Raw genomic sequence first — 20824 nt, 5'->3', positions numbered from 1 at the left:
TACACCAACACATACAGACACCACACACACACACACACACACACACACACACACACACACACACACACACACACACACACACACACACACACACACACACAAGGCTCTCTGTCGTGAGTATAGGAATGCGTGCGTGCGACACAACTACCTAATTCTTCAGCTGTAATCTCTATTTGCTAATACTGTAGGGCTTAGAGTTCAGTGATAATCATTGCTGGAAATCCCTTTCGCCAAAAATGTGTCTCCTGTGTGCATCATTCCTCATACACGACCGTTATAGGAAACCTTTATTGGATGGTGAGTTGTCGCTAATAATCTGAAAGGAATAATCATCATCTCTAAAACCCAATATTTGTTCCAGTTTGGATATAATTAGATGGATATTCCTGAAAGCCAGTATTTTACTAAGAGTCATTACGAAGCATGCTCCAGGTCTGTGGAATAAATCTCTCCCATACCCAGATCACCCAGACGTTGACGTCATAACTCAATAAGTGACGTCATCAGGAACTGTTAATCGGTACCCGGATTCGCTAAGTAAAAAATGCACAAATCGTTAATAATTCAAATTGCGAATTATTCTTACTCGTGAATGTTATAAATAATTTATCCAATTTTGAGGTAAATGGATACCCAAAAATCTTCTACAAAATTAAAAATGTATAATTGTAAAATATTACAAAACTAAATTTCACCACTGAACAATTTCAAATTGTTACTCCTCGTTGAACTTCAGCGAGGATGGCCTTCATCATGGATGGTTCTATGGTTTAGATTACGTGGCTTTGATTACAATTTGTCCCCAAGGTCCCTGTTGCTACATATCGATGGTGTGTTATATCAAATGTAACCATACCAGTTATACATCCGCCAACATTAATTGTAAATATGCGAGAAATTACCTATGTTTAAAATGAATATATATGAATACATATATAATTTCAATAAATATTGAATCGCAAAAAATACTTGCTCCGCCGGGACTCGAACCCGGATCTCTCACTTGCCGGGTGAATGTGCTACCTTTACACCACAAAACCCTTACTTTTTATGATTCAATTATTTTGTATTTGGCCGTTTCTTTCACATATGTGTTTAAATAACCAAACTAACATATGATCGGCAGACCAAATACCTGTCAAATGACTTCTGTTTACATTCATTAAATTTGCATAAGTGGCAATAGCCTAATTTAATTTCAATATTTATTATATATATATATATATATATATATATATATATATATATATATATATATATATATATATATGTCTATGGCAATACAAACAAATTAGGAGTATTCCACACCTCATGAAAAATTTCAAGTCTAATGCTCATTTATTAGGCTGCATGTGTTACTAAGTCACATTAAATGTCACATGATTGTACTAGGTTTGTTTAAAAAGTTATTTATTCTGCAATTTCCTCGTTGCCATCATAGTTACTTATCGCTAACGCTCAGCCAAATCCTATCGAGTGACACGCATCATCACAAATTCTGAAGCTTCTTGCAAAATTTCAAGTCTATAGTAGTCTAAGTTTGTTCTCGAGATACTGTGAAGACAGACAGACAAAAAATTAAATTTTTCCATCCCTCGAATGATAGGCTGAGTGTAAGTGACGCAATTATTAACACTTTTCTGTACCGTACGCAATCGTTGTGTTTGTTTAGCTTGTAAACTACATTTTCTGTAGTTCCCTAACAATTTTTACAGAAACGAAGCTACATTCCTCTCGAATGACAAGGGGGGCATAGGAACGTGTCTCTTGCCGTAATGAGGGAGTAGGATCGCCGACAATACCGCACGTCCGACCCGGATACATAATGTGAATGTTAATCAGCGTCATCGACTCCGCGTGTCAGCACCAGATCCGGCGCATGCCGCACTAACCACCGCTGGCGACCTGAGAGAATCATACTTTCATCCTGCGTCCATTCCCATCATCTTTCATCTACATCTAGTGTATGTACATGAGAAATAGCTTTGCACATACTCGTATGTTACTGGCAGAGCGTTAGCGAAGAATTGGAAAAAATGTCCGTCTGTCCGCACGTTATCTTGTGAACAAATTGACTATACACTTCAAAGTTTGTATGTAGCTTCAGTTCTATATAAGCAACAACGAGTTCGATGACAGTGCATGTCTCTCAGATATTTTTGAATATTTTCCACTTGATTTTCGATCGCTGAGGAACTCCTTCCTCCATGGACTGGAACCTTCGAAACGTGGTATTGTTCATTTCCGTGACATGTAACGGTGGTAAGTTCAAAAAATTGTGTTTTTTTCAAATCCATACTAATTTATTACTTCCTAACGCTTAAAATGTTTAGCTCAGTAAACCCTAAGGTATTTTCTTTTCGCAAAAAAAAAGAGACGTGATATGACGGTTATAGACAAAGACCAAATGATGTCATAACACCGTTGAGGTTGGGCTGAGTGCTCTAATGTTGCCAATTTGGCGGCAAGATAGCGCTTGGGCGAAATTTGTGTCTGTAATGCTTTGCTATTGAGGTTGACGATATTGGTAGCCTTTAAAACTTTCTTATTCTTAATAAATAGTGTCATAAGGATGAATATTTACCACCACTACTGCGGTGATGGATCTAGTAAACCAGGTGCTGGAGGCTTTTGAATGCAAGGAATCTGTCCAACTTACTCTGTGTGACTTATCAAAGGCGTTCGACTGTGTATCTCATGATATATTAGTCAAGAAATTAGAGCGCTATGGCATTTCAGGTGTTGTCATCAAGAGCCTGCAGTCATACTTGTCAGGGAGGACACGAAAAGTTGCACTAGGTGGTGCAGAATCAGACACTTCCAGTTCTTTATGGCGTTCCCCAGGGTTCGGTCCTTGGGCCTTTGTTGTTCTTAATACTCATCAACGACCTTACCCTTGGTGGGAAGGTTCTGCTGTTTGCAGATGACACCACCATTGTGAACAGGAAAAGGGACCTTATCAAGCTTGGGGACAAGTCGGAGGTTATATTTCGAGAGGCCAAGCACTGGTTTCAAACTAACAAATTGCAGCTAAATGAGATAAAAACCCAGCAACTCACTTGCAGCCTCGGTCGTACTGTAGACCTTGTAAATACTGAACCAGTCAAGTTGTTTGGTTTCCTGCTGGATCAGAAACTTAGCTGGGAGCCGCATACTGATGCTGTCTGCAGGAAACTCTCCAGAGTCCTATTTCTCTTGAGAAGGCTTAAAGACCTAATACCGCCAGAACACCTTCTCTCCGTCTACTACGGGCTGTTCCACAGTCATATCAAATATGGAATTCTTCTCTGGGGCCATGCTTCGAGTTGTCAACGTTTGCTCCTTCTGCAGAAAGCTGCGGTGAGAATTTTAACATCCAATGGTTGTTACACCGATCACTGCAAACCTTTATTCAAGGCCCTAGGTATTCTCACTGTTGCTGACCAATACATTGTGGACTGTCTAGCATTCATTAAGTTACATGAAGATTCATTTACAAGAAGAAGTGATGTCCACAGCCACAATGTAAGGAGCAAGTCAGCTCTTGACATACCTCGCTGTAGACTGACCAAGACGAAGAGTTCGCACCAAATCACGGCTCTGCGAGTGTTCAACAAGTTGCCCCTAGAAGTGTGCAGTCTGGATAGGAACAGTTTGGACGTCGAGTGGTGGGCTGGGTTAGGTAAAAAAGTTTTTATAAAATTGAAGAATATTTTGAGGTCAACATGACGGACATTTAGTTGAGGTCGCTAACAGCCTCCATAAATGGTTTATTTTAACCTTTTGACAATGTTATTAGTGTTTTAATGTTTTATTTATTTTGACAAGAACTATCCAGTCTTACTGGTCAACGTTTGCTCCAGTGGTAATGGTAATGGTAATATGAAAATAACATTTCTACAAGTTTATGTAAAATCCAAAAGCTGTATTGTAGGCACTGTATGTGATAATGCACAGAGCAGGGGAGAAGGTTATGGGCTACTAAAACTGTACCGCATGTTTTAGTTATTTTATGGGGTGTAGATTTCTTATCCTTCATATTTTCATTATTATCTTAAAAATTAGTTTTTGTGACATTTTTCAACAGTGTATTTTGTTCTAAAACAATGCTGTGTATTGGGATTGCATGTAACGTTAGTCAAGAGACTGTCTCAGAAAATAACGTGTAGTAAATACTTATGAAAGTGTAGCACGCATTCTAAAGGAGAGAGCACAAACCATACTGGTTAAGTAAGTCTGCATACTGAAACCCTTCTAAACAGTAAGTAAAACTAGGGTTTTTTTTGTTATAGAATTTCGTCTCCAGAAATCTTGTTTTGACCTTTACTTAGTAATAACTCATCCTAGATATTTGGATTATTAAGAGAATCGAGATGTCTAATTTTTATATAATCTGTAATCTATTTACTTTATTTTTCATAAATTAATGTAGTATAGAAGGTAACATTTAATTACACATAGTTTATTGCTATCTTATTCGTTGATTGAGTGGGAAGGGGATGAAATAAGCACCAGAAACTAATTTTGTTATATAATTCTGTATCTCCCATTAATCAGGTAAGCGCTTTGAGTTTGTTTATTTATAAGTTATTAATTACAATATATTGGACGAAGAGAATTCAAGCATAAATCCGTTTGAGTTTTATTATTTTCAAACGTTTAAGAGGGTTAGCAGTAATTATGAGCGTAATTATATAGAACACAAATTAGACCCTCTGTTCTATTATTGGACCATTCTGAAGACATAAGTAATTAACTGATTATTCATTAGGATCTTGTTAAAAATGTCTAATCTACTAAATATCTCAGGTTCATATAGTATATTTTACTTTCATTAGTTGAATACTTGTACAAGTACTTACAAGTAATGAATATAGAACATTTTCCCCGTGAATGTAGAAAAGTAGTTTCATGAGTATTTTTCATGGAGGATATGTTTGGATTTATATAATAATAATAAGTTATATAATCAGATAAATTGTTTTAACCAAAATTATAAATTTTCGATTAACGAGCAATCTAGTTAATTTTCCTCAATAAAATAAGGAAGTCCAATAAAATGGACTACACTAGCCTACTTGACCAATTCTTTCTGACAGCCAGTAGTCAGACTCTTACCAGTACCCGCTGATAGTAATTATTATCTTCGACAGATGACAATAAATACCCGTGACGCCACCAGCCAGAAGGCAGAAGATCAGATAGGAAGGTGACAAGCCGTGACGTCACCGATGCACGACGACATGGGATGGTACGACACACTGCATTCTTGTGTTTCAAGAGCAGCGCGAGGTGATGAGCTAACACATGGGCTCAGCCATGGCGGTGGTTTTATTAAAAGAATGTGAAATCACCCAATAATTTCATCGCTTTTCCACCTTTCCCTTTGCACTATAAGCCGTGTTATGTATACTATAAAAAGTACATAAATAATATAAAGTTTTATGATACCGATTGCTCATTGCTCAATCTGCGCTGTAGGATATGGCGACTTGGCCTTTTATACCGTATTTGGACCAAGTGCGGCATAAAACTTCACGGTATCACAGTAGGCAGTTTATCAAAGCGTGTAAACCTTTTATAGGCCTGGAGCAGAGCGCCAATTTGCATTGTATAAGTAAATAAACTGGTTTTTATTGAAACCGATAGAGAAATTCCCCCTAAGAAGGTCATAACCGCCCGTTTTGGTTGTGGTTGAAATGGGAGGGTACCGTATATAAGAGTTATAAATGTGAAATCTTAATTTTTTGTCAAATTGTATTTTTCTTAGGTTGGTACACTTAAAAACCAATCGTCAGACTCGTAAATAAAAAATAAATCAGCGTCAGTAATTATCTACTTACACTGAGGTAAAGACTTTCAGAGTTTATCTTGATGCAAATGGTTACAATTATATAACTATTATACAGGATATATTCCAAAAGGATTGAGATTAGGTTAGGTTCGGTCATTTACACCCTAAAAAGTAAGGGGTTACCCGTAACGTCGTAGAGAAGATGTCTTCATGTTAATGGGTGTCTATGGAATATACTTTTAAAATTGGGTTGCGATTTAAAAATTTAAAGATGCCCCCTTTCAATTATGGGGATGTTTTATCCTCCAAAAGATTTCCAAAAGTATTTTAATGAGTTGGTGAAGGTTGTACATCGGTATATCAATCCGATTGCAATATATCCAGGTATATCAGAACTTAATTTGCATCCTATATAAGTACCTGATGGTTGAATTTAATTGGATCAAATAAAAAATCTAAGAACAAATTTACATCCCATATTTTAACCCTTTTCACCTTCATATTTCAACCTCCACTACAACTAACATGGCTGACGATCGATTTGTTTCTTATGAAATATTCTTATAAAGATATCACCAAAAAACAGGCTTGTGTGCTTATACAATGCAACATAGGTCTCTGATACAAAAAGATATGATAGACTGTTATTGATAAATTTCCAGTTCATAACGTTAAACATATATGTATTATTAAAAATATTCTTACATTTTTGTACGGTAATTTTATGTATCCAAAACTGTTTTATATACATATTTGACTTCAATCATAAGCTCTTATACTGTAGAAGTGTATTATTGGATTTGGAATACAACCGACTAATATGGCTCTGCTACACGAGGTTTCATATTTCTAATGTTAATCTTTAATAGCACTTTTTTTTTTAATTTAAACAGCTTATTACTAGCAGTTTCTCAGGACGTTGTTCTCAATCAACCAACCAACTTAATATCAGCTGGTAATAAGGTTATAACAATTAAATTCTATGTTAAAAATCATACCAAACTATGAATAAGGTAACATAAAACTGTGGGTAATTCAAGTTAGTAAGAATATTCTGTGGTCATCTATTTAATTTGTCAGAGTGCTCTGGTTATTTGATTAAACATTGTTATACAATTCAATTTAATATGGCTCTACTACACGGGGTTTCATATTTTTAATGTTAATCCTCTAAGAGTTTTTTTTTTTTTTTTAATTTAAAAAAGCTGATTACTAGCTGTTGCTCAGGGCGTTGTTGTCAATCAAACAACCAATGTTCTCAACCGTGAATGTTTGGATATACAATGCTCGAAATAGACTTCCTTTGACATTGCATATTTACAGTAGCTTAAAAGAATAAGAGCAGAGGGATCAAGCACTAACATAAATAAGAACCATTTGTTCCGTGACTAAAATTTTAGGAAAGCTTTATCTCGAGAATGAATTTGAAATATAATTTGAAGCTTGAAACTTAATTTCCATATAAGAAACATCGGCTTCGACAATGATGCTTGTCACTCCAAGGGGTTTGGCTGAGCGTTAGCGAACATTTTTACATTGGTCATGAATAACAGTGATGTAACAAGATCATCGCTAGATAAATAAATGTGCAAACAAATTGAGTTCGACCATATGAGATTTTAACATGTTACACAGTAACATATGCGGCATACCCCAACACATAGAAGATCACTTGGTGACTTGTTGCTTGGACTTGTATTATTTAAAGACTTGTTATGAAACACAACTTAATAAATAAAAATGTGAATATATCATTTGGCAAGATATTTCAAGAAACAATTTCTACACAGACAAGAATGGGTTAGTACATGTACAACTATGGGATTTGAAGAAGCGTTATGGAAGCCTGTCACTCAGCTGACATAATTTCTCTCTAGTCTGCTGTGAGAGGGGGGGGGGGGTGTAAAATAACTTTTCTGTACGATTGTCTGTCTGTCTACAGGACAACCCAAGAATGAAACGAGCTATAGACTTGAATGTTTGCATGAAACCTGTTACGTGACACGTGATATGGTGTATCCAACAGGAGTGTGCCGTAAATACATCCAACCGTCTACTGAATCACCACCGCGGCTTGAGATTGAAGCTAGTAAATTGTTTTATTAGCCCACAATCAACCACGACGACAGCACCTGCCGGGTCAGAGGTGGGGTTTCCTCAGCGGGTGTTTGAACCATCGATAGTGACGCCCAATTCGGTGGTAGGTAGTCGGTTTATATATTCTTAAATAGTACTTAGAACTTTAAATACAGTAGCTTGCTTTAAATACTTTTACAATGGGCTTAATGAAATTTTGTATAAAATAAAATAATAAAAAATCTGTTTACGTTTAAATTGTACTTATCCGTAACTGATTTTTTAATTAAATATAAAATAATATTTCTAAATTTGTATGTTCTTCTAGGTCTAAAATAGTCTAATTTATCCTCATTTAAAGAACGCGTTTTAGTTGTGGGGAAATGTGCGCTCTGGAGCTGATTTCATATTTAAATTACAAAAACGCTCTAAGAGAGGGTTTACAAAAACTTTCTTTCTACAAACCACCGTTTAGAGAAAAATTCAATATTTTCTTTAATGTGCATGCTAAAATCAGGTTTATTTGTCCGCATGAACATCAACATATACGTATGTTCTCAGAAATAGAGAAATCCGTACTCTTGCTACCTCCGCACCAACAACTACATTGATTCTCTGCCTCATAATGCAACCCTCCTTGAGAGGCAGTTCAGTTGTAGTGGGATACGGTTGTTTAATGCCCTGCCAGGCAACAAAAGATGAGATCAGCATGACAAAAATTCCAGATTTTTTCTGAATTATGTTGATTTTAAAAAGTTTAATTGATAACATGTTTATGTATTTGCTGTATAGTTTTTATTATTATATGAAGTTTTTCAGCTTGAATGCATTATAGGCCTACATGGTGGTTCACGAAGACTTGCAGAAACTGAGGGAGCTCATTCTACATGTAAAAATAATGAAAATAGTTTATTTAAATATGGGTCCGGAAATGCTTCGTTAGCGAGTTACGGCTAGCCAAAGATTTCGGTCAGATTTCAACTCACTATGTAAAACGAGATTTTCCTGAAACTCTGGTAAGGTAGATTATGGGGCGTATTCAATAGTTTCTTGTGAATTTTGACTTGATAAATTGAATAAAACAGGTCCTAGAACACTAAGTTAAGTATTTTTTGAGTAAACTAGTGTCAAACGCAAAAATTCGAGTGATAAAACATATTTTTTCATCTTTGGGCTACAATAACTGGTATAACACTTGTAGGAAATTTTTATCTGAACAAAACGGCATGAATAAAGTTCACAGAAAGCAAATAGATATTTGATTAAATTATATTTTATTCATAATAGTACAACACGCCTTTTTCATTTGGCTAACAACACTTTGTTATTTACCCATTAAACAACTTTCTGTTTAGCAATTGTAAATTTCAATTCTTAAAGAAAAATTATTTCATTCAGTAGAATGATTTTAGCAGTGCATTCAGATGGTGCTGACATACTGTACGGCTTGATGTAATGTGTTTTAAAACATAAAATGACGTTTTTTGAGAAAATTGTGTTTTCATAAGTTAGTAGCACAATAAGCAGCTGTTTAACAATGATATGATTTGAATTGTAGAATTCCAATAATTTTGAAAGCTAACAACAAAGTTTCAGTCCATGTGTGTATTGTATTGTCCATAGTAATCTTTTGCTAGCCATAACTCACTAACGAAGCATTTCCGGACCTGTGTTTATATAAAATGTTTCATTATATTTACATGTCGGATGAGCTCCCACAGTTTCTGCATATCTTCGTGAAACAATCTGTATATGAATATTTATATATAGTTTAAAATATAGTTTTATTGAGTTAATTTCAAGATACATTTATATCAATCTTAGTACAATCAATTTAACATGAACAATTTTTTACAATTCTTAAGAATCCACTTTTAAATCTACAATCAATTGCTTTGTTGCAAATTACTTAAGGAAACATTGCCACACAGCGAAATCCCTATTATCAGGGCCTTGTGGTCGTAAAAGACGAGTTAATAAGTGGAGTGTTTTGATTGGCGGTGGATCAGATGCCTTACAATGGTGTCATAAACTGGCGATAAGCGATATACAGAGCATAAACCTGAAGTTGCCTAACGTCTTGTCGTAAAGTCGGGCTCTGTCAATATTGAGAGCAGCTGCCCGAGCGAGATCCCCGTCAGGCTACCTGTCGAGAGCAGCGTGTGTAATCCGCGGCCTTGTCTGTCCGTCTGTATGTCCGTTCGTGCTGACGATATACAGAGCATAAACCTGAAGTTGCCTAACGTCTGGTCGTAAAGTCGGGCTCTGTCAATATTGAGAGCAGCTGCCCGAGCGAGATCCCCGTCAGGCTACCTGTCGAGAGCAGCGTGTGTAATCCGCGGCCTTGTCTGTCCGTCTGTATGTCCCGTCCGTGCTGACGATATACAGAACATAAACCTGAAGTTGCCTAACGTCTTGTCGTAAAGTCGGGCTCTGTCAATATTGAGAGCAGCTGCCCGAGCGAGATCCCCGTCAGGCTACCTGTCGAGAGCAGCGTGTGTAATCCGCGGCCTTGTCTGTCCGTCTGTATGTCCCGTCCGTGCTGACGATATACAGAACATAAACCTGAAGTTGCCTAACGTCTTGTCGTAAAGTCGGGCTCTGTCAATATTGAGAGCAGCTGCCCGAGCGAGATCCCCGTCAGGCTACCTGTCGAGAGCAGCGTGTGTAATCCGCGGCCTTGTCTGTCCGTCTGTATGTCCCGTCCGTGCTGACGATATACAGAACATAAACCTGAAGTTGCCTAACGTCTTGTCGTAAAGTCGGGCTCTGTCAATATTGAGAGCAGCTGCCCGAGCGAGATCCCCGTCAGGCTACCTGTCGAGAGCAGCGTGTGTAATCCGCGGCCTTGTCTGTCCGTCTGTATGTCCCGTCCGTGCTGACGATATACAGAACATAAACCTGAAGTTGCCTAACGTCTTGTCGTAAAGTCGGGCTCTGTCAATATTGAGAGCAGCTGCCCGAGCGAGATCCCCGTCAGGCTACCTGTCGAGAGCAGCGTGTGTAATCCGCGGCCTTGTCTGTCCGTCTGTATGTCCCGTCCGTGCTGACGATATACAGAACATAAACCTGAAGTTGCCTAACGTCTTGTCGTAAAGTCGGTCTTTGTCAATATTGAGAGCAGCTGCCCGAGCGAGATCTCTGCCAGGCTACCTGTCGGGAGCAGCGTGTTTTATGATCTTTACGATCAATACTTAGATACAATACATAATAATGTATAAATTGTACATAATAATAATCGTACCTTTGTACTCATGTCTTTTAAAATAATGAACGCCCTAAACATAACAAATATTGATGAGGGAAGAAATTGAACAGTGCTAAATGGCTGACAATTTTGAACGATAATGCAGGAAATAATGGGATTTTTGTATTTTAACGCAAAGTTTGTTTTAGTTTCCTTTATTTTACATTTTGTTAGTGTTTTAATTTAATATGATTATCACTTTGTAGGTACCCACGGATGGTGAGTGGTAGATACAAGTAGATAATACAACAGTGACCGTTAATAAATTAACAAACTCTTAAAATTCCTGATTAGAATGTTACATACAGTTCTGTGTTACGTAAATAGTAAATGCCAAATGTACGTGTTAGTAAACTGACGGTATTTTAGCCGTATCAAGCCAATATAGATGTCAATTGTGATGCCAACATTCTGTTTATCGCTTACCGACATGTTATAGAACCATTGTGTAGTATCCGATCTCCCGATAGTAAAGTAAAGTCTGTAAGTGTTCGAGGATTGACGGTAGCCTACCGAAGCTAATACAGATGTCAATTGTGAGAGCTTCTCAGCGTGCTCCCAATAATGACAGGGCCGAGTTTACGACATTGAGCAAGCCCGAGATTACGTTCTGTTTATCGCTTACCGACATTTTATAGCACCGTTGTGTAGTATCCGATCGCCCGACAATAAAGTATAGTCTGTAAAAGTTGGAGCACTGACAGTATCCAAGCTAATACAGATGTCAATTGTGAGAGCTGCTCAGCCTGCTCCCAATAATGACAGGGCCGAGTTTATGACGACATGAGCAAGCCCGAGTTTACATTCTGTTTATTGCTTACCGCCATTTTATAGGACCGTTGTGTAGTGTCCGATCGCCCGACAATAAAGTATAGTCTGTAAAAGTTGGAGCACTGACAGTATCCAAGCTAATACAGATGTCAATTGTGAGAGCTGCTCAGCCTGCTCCCAATAATGACAGGGCCGAGTTTATGACAATGAGCAAGCCCGAGTTTACATTCTGTTTATTGCTTACAGCCATTCTATAGGACCGTTGTGTAGTGTCCGATCTCCCGACGATAACGTATAGTCTGTAAAAGTTGGAGCACTGATAGTATCTAAGCTAATACAGATGTCACTTGTGAGAGCTGCTCAACCTGCTCCCAATAATGACAGGGCCGAGTTTATGACATTGAGCAAGCCCGAGTTTACATTCTGTTTATTGCTTACAGCCATTCTATAGCACCGTTGTGTAGTGTCCGATCTCCCGACGATAACGTATAGTCTGTAAAAGTTGGAGCACTGATAGTATCTAAGCTAATACAGACGTCAATTGTGAGAGCTGCTCAACCTGCTCCCAATAATGACAGGGCCGAGTTTATGACATTGAGCAAGCCGGAGTTTACATTCTGTTTATTGCTTACCGCCATTTTATAGCACCGTTGTGTAGTGTCCGATCTCCCGACGATAACTTATAGTCTGTAAGTGTTCGAGGATTAACGGTACCGAAGCTAATACAGATGTCACTTGTGAGAGTTGCTCAACCTGCTCCCAATAATGACAGGACTGAGTTTACGACATTGAGCAAGCCCGAGTTTACGTTCTGTTTATCGCTTACCGACATTTTATAGCACCATTGTGTAGTATCCGATCTCCCGCCAATCAAGTATAGCCTGAAAGTGTTGGAGGACTGACAGTATCTAAGCTAATACAGACGTCAATTGTGAGAGCTGCTCAACGTGCTCCCAATAATGACAGGGCCGAGTTTACGTTCTGTTTATCGCTTACCGCCATTTGTAGTACCATTGTGTAGTGTCCAATCTCCCGTTAATCAAGTATAGCCTGTAAGTGTTGGAGGACTGATAGTATCCAAGCTAATACAGATGTCAATTGTGAGAGCTGCTCAGCCTGCTCCCAATAATGACAGGGCCGAGTTTACGACATTGAGCAAGCCCGAGTTTACGTTCTGTTTATCGCTTACCGCCATTTTATAGCACCATTGTGTTGTGTCCGATCTCCCGCCAATCAAATGCGCATTATTAAATCTCTCTTACGATCAAGAGAGACGTTTCACAACGAACCGGTGTTTGTTTATTCAGCCCTACTGCAGCAAATCTCTAGTTGTCATAAATAGAGGTATTAAACAACTTTTTTATGACATTATATAAATAATTATTAATGATTTGGATTAAAATTTCAGTGGAGAAATCCTGTGCAAATATGATATTTAATTGATTACATTGCCATCGTGCCTGTATGAACTGGCCTGTTTCAAGTTAATTTTTATTTATACCCTTCAAGAGGATTAGAGTGGATTCGTCTTAAGATGTTACCTAACAATATTTTGTGGTTGTAAGTGGTTGTGAGAGTGGAGACTGGTAGTTTTTTTATATTTTTATTTCAAATGGCAATGTCAATACATATATTACAATATAAATAGATGGTAGAGTAAAATAAAACATGTGGAGTTAGAGATGAGATGAGATCATAAACTATTATAACTGTGTTCAAGTAGACAGGCAACTAATAGATCTCATAGGTATAATAACAAAAGAGTTAGTAGAGCAAATAAACTACTAACTAGAAAAGGTCTATATCAAGAATAAACTACGAAATAGTTTAACAATACATTAACAATAACAATAAGTTACAAGAACAAATCAAAGAGAAAGCAACTATAACTTATGACAAAATGATTTGAATCATCATGTGGTTTATGTGTAATTGCTAAAGGTGCAAAGTTGTATGACAAAAAATATCTATATAAGTTTTAAAAATTCAAAAAGATTGTTCAGTACAAACTTGACTCTGACGTGTAAATAATCTAATGTTACACAATTATAGAGTTATTTTTTTAAGTATTAGGTTAACTACCCCTATTGTATGTACAAAAAAGTATTTTTTATATCACTGTGTAATTATTTTTTCTGATTTAGTTTTATATGATACTCATATGCAATAACAGATTCCCACGTTCATAATAAAACAAATAACATTTACGTTTAAATTTTAAGTTAGGTTACGTTTCTTAGTTTTGTAATAAAAAATGAAGTAGTAAGAATTCTATTGCTAGCAATATTAAAATGATTTGAATCTTAAAACTAACGCAGAAGCCCGAAATGGTCTTCCACTTTAATACGAAGATTGCTCCTTCCTACAACTGATGGGAAACTTGATGGGTTATCGTATGGCCATCGGCTGCGTTTATGATCTTTTCCGTTAAACTTATTGGATGCCTCAGGAAGCCTCATGATGAAGCATTGAATCTCGCCACGGAGGAAATATTTTCATATATTGAAGTTAGTGATGACTGCCAGTTTACGTTAGATGACTTAAAATTGTTTGTGCAAATGTAAGTGTTGATAACAGAACAATTAAATTACGATTAAAGTTAAATTATGGTAATGCAGTATTTATTACTGAGAAACAAGGACAATTAACATTTGTATGTTTTCTTGGTAATTATTATATTATTAATCAAGCTTGGAGTAAAAAGAAAAAAACCTAAATGCAAAGAACATTTAAAGGTCCTAGCAACTGCGGCACCAATTATTCGAGAAGATATTCAGTCGGTTCAATCATATACTGTTTTACATGCTATGACTGGCTTTGATACAACATCAGCAATGTTTCGAAGGGGTAAAAAATCAATTTTTAAATTGTAAAAAAATGTATTACTTGTGCGCAAGCTTTTGAAGATATCAACTCTTCACCAGAAACTCTAATCACCAACGGAATTCGCTTTCTTCTGTCAGTATATGGAGCTCAGGAAAATTTACTTACATAGACAAATCACGTTCCTTATCTTTCGCAAAACAGACACGTAATAAAACACATGTGCAATTAGTTGGCCTTCTTCCAACCGCGGCTTCTGTTCACCAACATTTTTATTGTGTATATTACCAGGTTCAGGTGTGGCTTGGTAATCAACTATACCCAGAACAATGGGGGGTAGCATGTTAATAATGTATTGGAACCAACCCACACGCTTCTTCCACCTGCACCAGAAAACAGGAATAACAAATAATAATTAATGACGATGATTATGAATAAAATAAATTTATAACCAAGTATAATGTAAACTGTCACTCTAGCTGTACCTGATCGAAAACGACTACTCTGACAAGAGTGCATCGACTGAAAAGAAGAAGAAAAACCAAACATTCACATTCATTAAATTTTACTGGAAAGACTGTGGAATAGGCCTACCGAGGAAACTACATTAAAAACAACGCGCTAGGTACACTACCTCATAGGTGACGTGAACATATTATAGACAATACAGCGTAAGAAAATTTCGTAATTGCTTTTTCTCAAAAATGGTTAGTGTTATGAAAAAACCGTATGGACAATTTCTGTAGGTAATAAAATTATCTACATTTCTTGTCTGACATATTTTCTCATAAGACTAACCGTTTCGCTAAAAGATTAAAAAAACCCAATTTTACAAAAATTTGACCTTGAATAAAATTTTTTGCAGACATGGGATCGATGGGGACTTTTCACAATATCATAACAATAGTGTCCCTAACATCAATGCACATTTTCAGCTTACTGGGAATTAATGCAAAGTTACCACTATTTTTGGGCTAAATTGACCGGACTAATATTATAATTTTTGTAAAATAATTTTGAACCCTTAGCTAATCTAAAGTTATTTAATTAAATCTTCTAGTTTTCAAGAATATTTTATCAATGGTTTTGAACAATTTTATAATATAAAAAGAAACATTTTCTTTTCGCATATATATTCAGAACTAATTGTATAGTATTTTATAACTAAATTTTAACTCACTGTCTCAAACAATTAACGAATAAAAAATATTTTTTAACACATACGGACAGACAGGCACCAAACAAAGAGTTTCTTACATATGTTCAATTGCATTTTTGTCATTTTTTGATGCCCTGGTCATCTAAATTGGTCACATCTTATGAGACATTGTGTATAGAGCAAACTTTAACTATACCTTCATTTTCTCGGGGGAAAAATACGGCTGTACCAATTTTCAAAATTGTCAATGTTTTCTAATGTGATGGTTATATAACTTTTTACTACAGACCACTGTATTTTATGATAATTTAAGTAAAAATGTAATTTTACGGCGTTTTTCATTCTTTGAATTTCCTTCTAAAATTGTACGTTATAAATAAAATTAAACTATTTATAAATTATTTAAAATGGCACATAATTGGGAACATGAGCGAGGGTAAGGGGCTCCATTACTTTTGTTTTGTTGACAAGGGGCGACCTATGGGAGATGCCGTCATGGTCGATGCTTCGGTCTTATATCTTCGAGACTGGCAGAGAAAGTGTGAGCATGGCAGTCCAGATGTGATTCAAGACGGCGATCGACACAGGAATGTGTAAATACGTGTAGTCTGTCCGTATCCTCTTGAGAAAAAACGATAACTGGTACCGTTAGATTTGGGTTTTACGTGCGTCTGCCCGAGACATTTAAGACGTCGGGAAAGAAAAAAAAACGCTATTTAGATCGGATCTTTATGATAGATGCTATATGTTAGACATCTGAATAAATCCATTACAACAAAATTATAGAAAGGTAGAGTCACCCACAGTGTGTGTTTAAATTGGAGCGGTCCAAATTGTACTAAAGTGACTGCATGAAGTTTTTGATCATAAAAATGTTCAAGAACTTCATGCTTTATACAAACAACGTTTTTATAATATTATGTATTAAACCATAGTTGTGATGTTTTTTATTTAAATTATTGGACGCAACAATATTTATAAATGGCTTAAAAAGGTCTAAACAACGATAGAGTCCTCATTTAAGAATGCTGTTTTATGCGCGTTTAAAAACTTTGTTTTGTGTCACAACAGTTTTTAAAATCTCGCTGTATATTTTAATGTTATTTCAGTAATCGTATAGTTATTTTGATGTTGCAAAATTGTAAAAACAATAGTTGCGGTCCCTATCCTCTGGTTTCAGAAAAAAAAACTATACAGTTAAGCCTATATTAGTACCATAAGACGTTGTAACAAAGACGGACATGAATGCTGTAATGTGTTTATCTTGAAGAATTGTTGACGTTGTACACAAGCCGGACTGTCGACAGAGCAGAACTGGTTGCGTCCACAGACTGTTGCGATATGCGGGCGGGACCCGAGGGCTAAAAGAGCCCACCTCTGACCCGGCGGGTGCTGCCAACGGTTAATTGTGGGATAATAAACCAATTAATTATAATTACAAGCTGCTACCATACTGACAGTGGTGGTCCGATAGGTAATTGAACGGGCGTGGACCTTAATGTTTGTCCAGCAGACTTCGTGGGCGGAATCAATTAAACTTTCACACGAACTCTTTAAATTTTTATGTTGGAACTACGATTTTGTGTAGAGTTACCAAACATCAACAGAAAACTGACGATAGATAACAGTATAAAGTAATACCTAAAGTCACTATTTATTACAGCTATCTTAAAATTAATAACTATTCGAGTACAGAGAATAATAGTCTGATACATGGTGCTGATTAATCTTTTCGTAGAAAATAGCCGTCGGCTCTAAAGCTCTTATAATTATTCTCAGAATTCGGAAAAAAGACAATGTTTACAACACATCACGTACTAAATATTTGGAAAAGAGAGTTGATAGAAAAATGAAGTTACACATACAAATTTTTGTGACATGAAAGGGGAAGATCTACAGTGACTGTTAGCCAAATGTTGCATTCCCAAGCGTAAAATCAGAGTGGCCGTAGTAGCCTATAGTTACCTTGCTATTCCCGTCCCTAACCTGTTGTCACATTTGTTTTCATCCACTGATGTTAACCGCTGAACAATGACCACATAATATAGAGCTGCATACCCCCTTATTTCATTAAGTTGTTGAGTTTCTCTCTACGACATTAATATCTTGGGTTTCGTGGACTTTTCAAGTTATAAAAAGAAGTTGACAAGAACAATTGGTAAATTATCAGTCCTGCCATCCAAACGTTTTAGAGTGTGGATGCCTTTGCATTTTCATCATATGACAATCCCATGAGACGCGAAAACGAGCATAATTTCGAAATAAGAATCAGGGATAATTACGAAGTGGAGGAAATCAAATAGGTAGTTTATGAAAACTTGACCTTACGGGTTAAATCGCCGGCATCCTCCCAGACTCAATGGACACGGGTTCTCCTGTACCGAAGACAAGAAGACTTACCCTTAGAGTTCCAGCTGTTTTACGAGGTGTAGAAAAAATTTTCACACTAGAAAGTCAGCTGGATTCAAGTACGATATATCTAGCAATTCCCAAATAAAATACTGTGTAATTGACAATACTAACATTGTCATTGTCCTAACAAATGAAATACAAGAAGCAATAAACAGTAATGCATGACTGTGTTAAATTGGATTATAGAAGAAGATTTTTTTTATTCGTGTTTTATGACATTTTGTAACTAATTGTAAATAATTGTCATAAATTTACTGTTAATAAATAGAGCAAATGTAATTCAATGTTTTAATGCATAAAAGGCAATACGAATTGAATCACAATCTTTTTTTTTAAAGCTAAAATCTTGCATTTTTCATTACAGTGGCTCTCATTCAGACTTATAGTTTTTTTATTCACCCAAATTCTCATTCGTTACATAATTTTTCCACTCTAATTACATGGCCAGTTAGCCAATTATTTGGTCCCCCAATTGTGTGTCATGAACTCGTCTGTACTACAAAAAGCTTTCGAGATCAGCGCGGTTAAGCTTGGAGTTAAGTAAATGAAAGCTTGTACTATTTGTCAGAGTAACGAATATTACTTATAGAAGGAAACAGGATTTTTCTGGACATTTGCGATCGTTCAGTGAAACAAAAAATCAGTAACACCTAAGATCTGTTTCTTCGGCGACAGAGAAAAATCCGGAAAAATCTTGTTTCCTTCACAATCCATCCATCGTCAAAAATAAACTTCAAACAAAGAATTACTTATAGCATTGACGGCATTTCCATATGAACTGCATCCACAGATTTACAGTGATATACTTGAGTATGAATGTTGAGTTTAGCTATAGCTCACCTTCCTCTTAATACAGCGCCTGAAATCTGACGCTGTCACAAGCTTGACTCCTGGATCTGGAGTAAATTTAATCCTTTCTATCAAGCTACGTTATGTGTACTTGAGTTAGTACTCTTTTCTTTTATTATCAAGGGGTGTGCTTCTATAACATTATATTATTAATTTAATAAACTAAGTATCTTTTGCAGATAAATAAAAGCCAATACATTAATAATTATGGAAATCGATAGAACATAATCATGGGTTATGTTCTAAATTATTATGGAAATAGTCTATAATTTAATTTCTCTCCTTCATCTCCATCCTACAGCATATAGAGCCCACTCCGAAGGTGGATCACAATGCTCTATCAATGATTTACAAATTTACCTACCAAACGTAACATAAAATAAGATTTAAAAAAGTACACAGTTATCTGTAAAGTCCCACATAGACTCTAGATCACATACTAAGAGATAAAGCTTACCATCGTAAAACAAACATAGCAGTCACTGTGTATCATTTTGCAATGACTAACAATCATAATTAATTATATATCACTTTATATAAGTTAACAATTTTCATATTTTTATATGAAAGTAAACGTAGACAAATATTTTAAATTGATAATTAGTTTTGGAACATAATAATCATTTCAGATCCTCAATGATGAGTTTTGAAATCTCATTTCTGGAATCTCCATAAACTTAGCAGGTGCTCATGGATGAAAGGTATGTGACAAATATCTAAGTTGGTAAAAGTAGTAAATAAAAGTTTGGTGGCTGTAAGTGTTTAATCAGATACATAAAGTGTGTACTTATCATGTTGTTATTAACTTTTCAATGTCAAATATTACAAATTGCACAATGGTAAATATATCAGTCAGTATAAAATATAGCGGTCTAGTTTTGCCATGTACAGAAAACGTAGGCAAGAAGCCAATAGTTCTACATAATGCCTTAAAGCAGTAAGAATGAGGTACCGGTATGCCATATTAGGCGCAGAATGAGGCCATGGCGTAAGATTAGACTCGATGTGTCATCATACATTGTGCAGACTGCTTTCGTTAGTATTATCAAGCAGAAGATACGGGCAGTATTTTTAGAACATGTACGGTAGTGATTTCTTCTGTAACGTCTCATAATGATTTGTGCAATACGGAAACATAATACGTGAGTCAAATCAACGAAATAAACCCATGTATCAAACCCGATACAACGTAGCGAGTGAATTATCGCAGAGACAGACGAACTTCCATTTGACCTTTTGACCGCAAAATAAATATTCTTTCTTAGACCAAAAAGACTTATCTACTAAGTATCAAGTCTCTAGGACCATTCTATTAAGAGTTATCACAAAGACAGGGGGTCTTACGGACGACAACAACACGATTTCAGTTAGGCTCAGTCAGCTCCAAAATAATTGGTACACTTGTTTCTTTGTTTAAAGTTTGTTATTGGCGATGGAAGTTTTGACAGGAGAACAGGATTTCGGAAATTTTGCCATCGTTATAGTTACAAAAGGTATAACACAACGTTTCGAGGATTGAAATCTATCCCCTTCGTCAGGTGGGGGAGGTATCAGTACATACAAAAATAGAGAACAGAAAGAAGAAAAGAAGGGAAAGAAATGGGTCCAACATACCCAAAAGCTGCTTAGAGTCTAGTCCAAGCCTTGAGCCTGCAGAGAATGCAAGTCCCGAGTACGAGTAGGTGTTTCTCGTACTCGTGACTTGTGCTCGGAA

This window comes from Homalodisca vitripennis, chromosome 1 (genome assembly GCF_021130785.1).
Source record: "Homalodisca vitripennis isolate AUS2020 chromosome 1, UT_GWSS_2.1, whole genome shotgun sequence".
NCBI classification, from domain to species: domain Eukaryota; kingdom Metazoa; phylum Arthropoda; class Insecta; order Hemiptera; family Cicadellidae; genus Homalodisca; species Homalodisca vitripennis.
Note: the sequence above shows the minus strand (reverse complement) of the source record.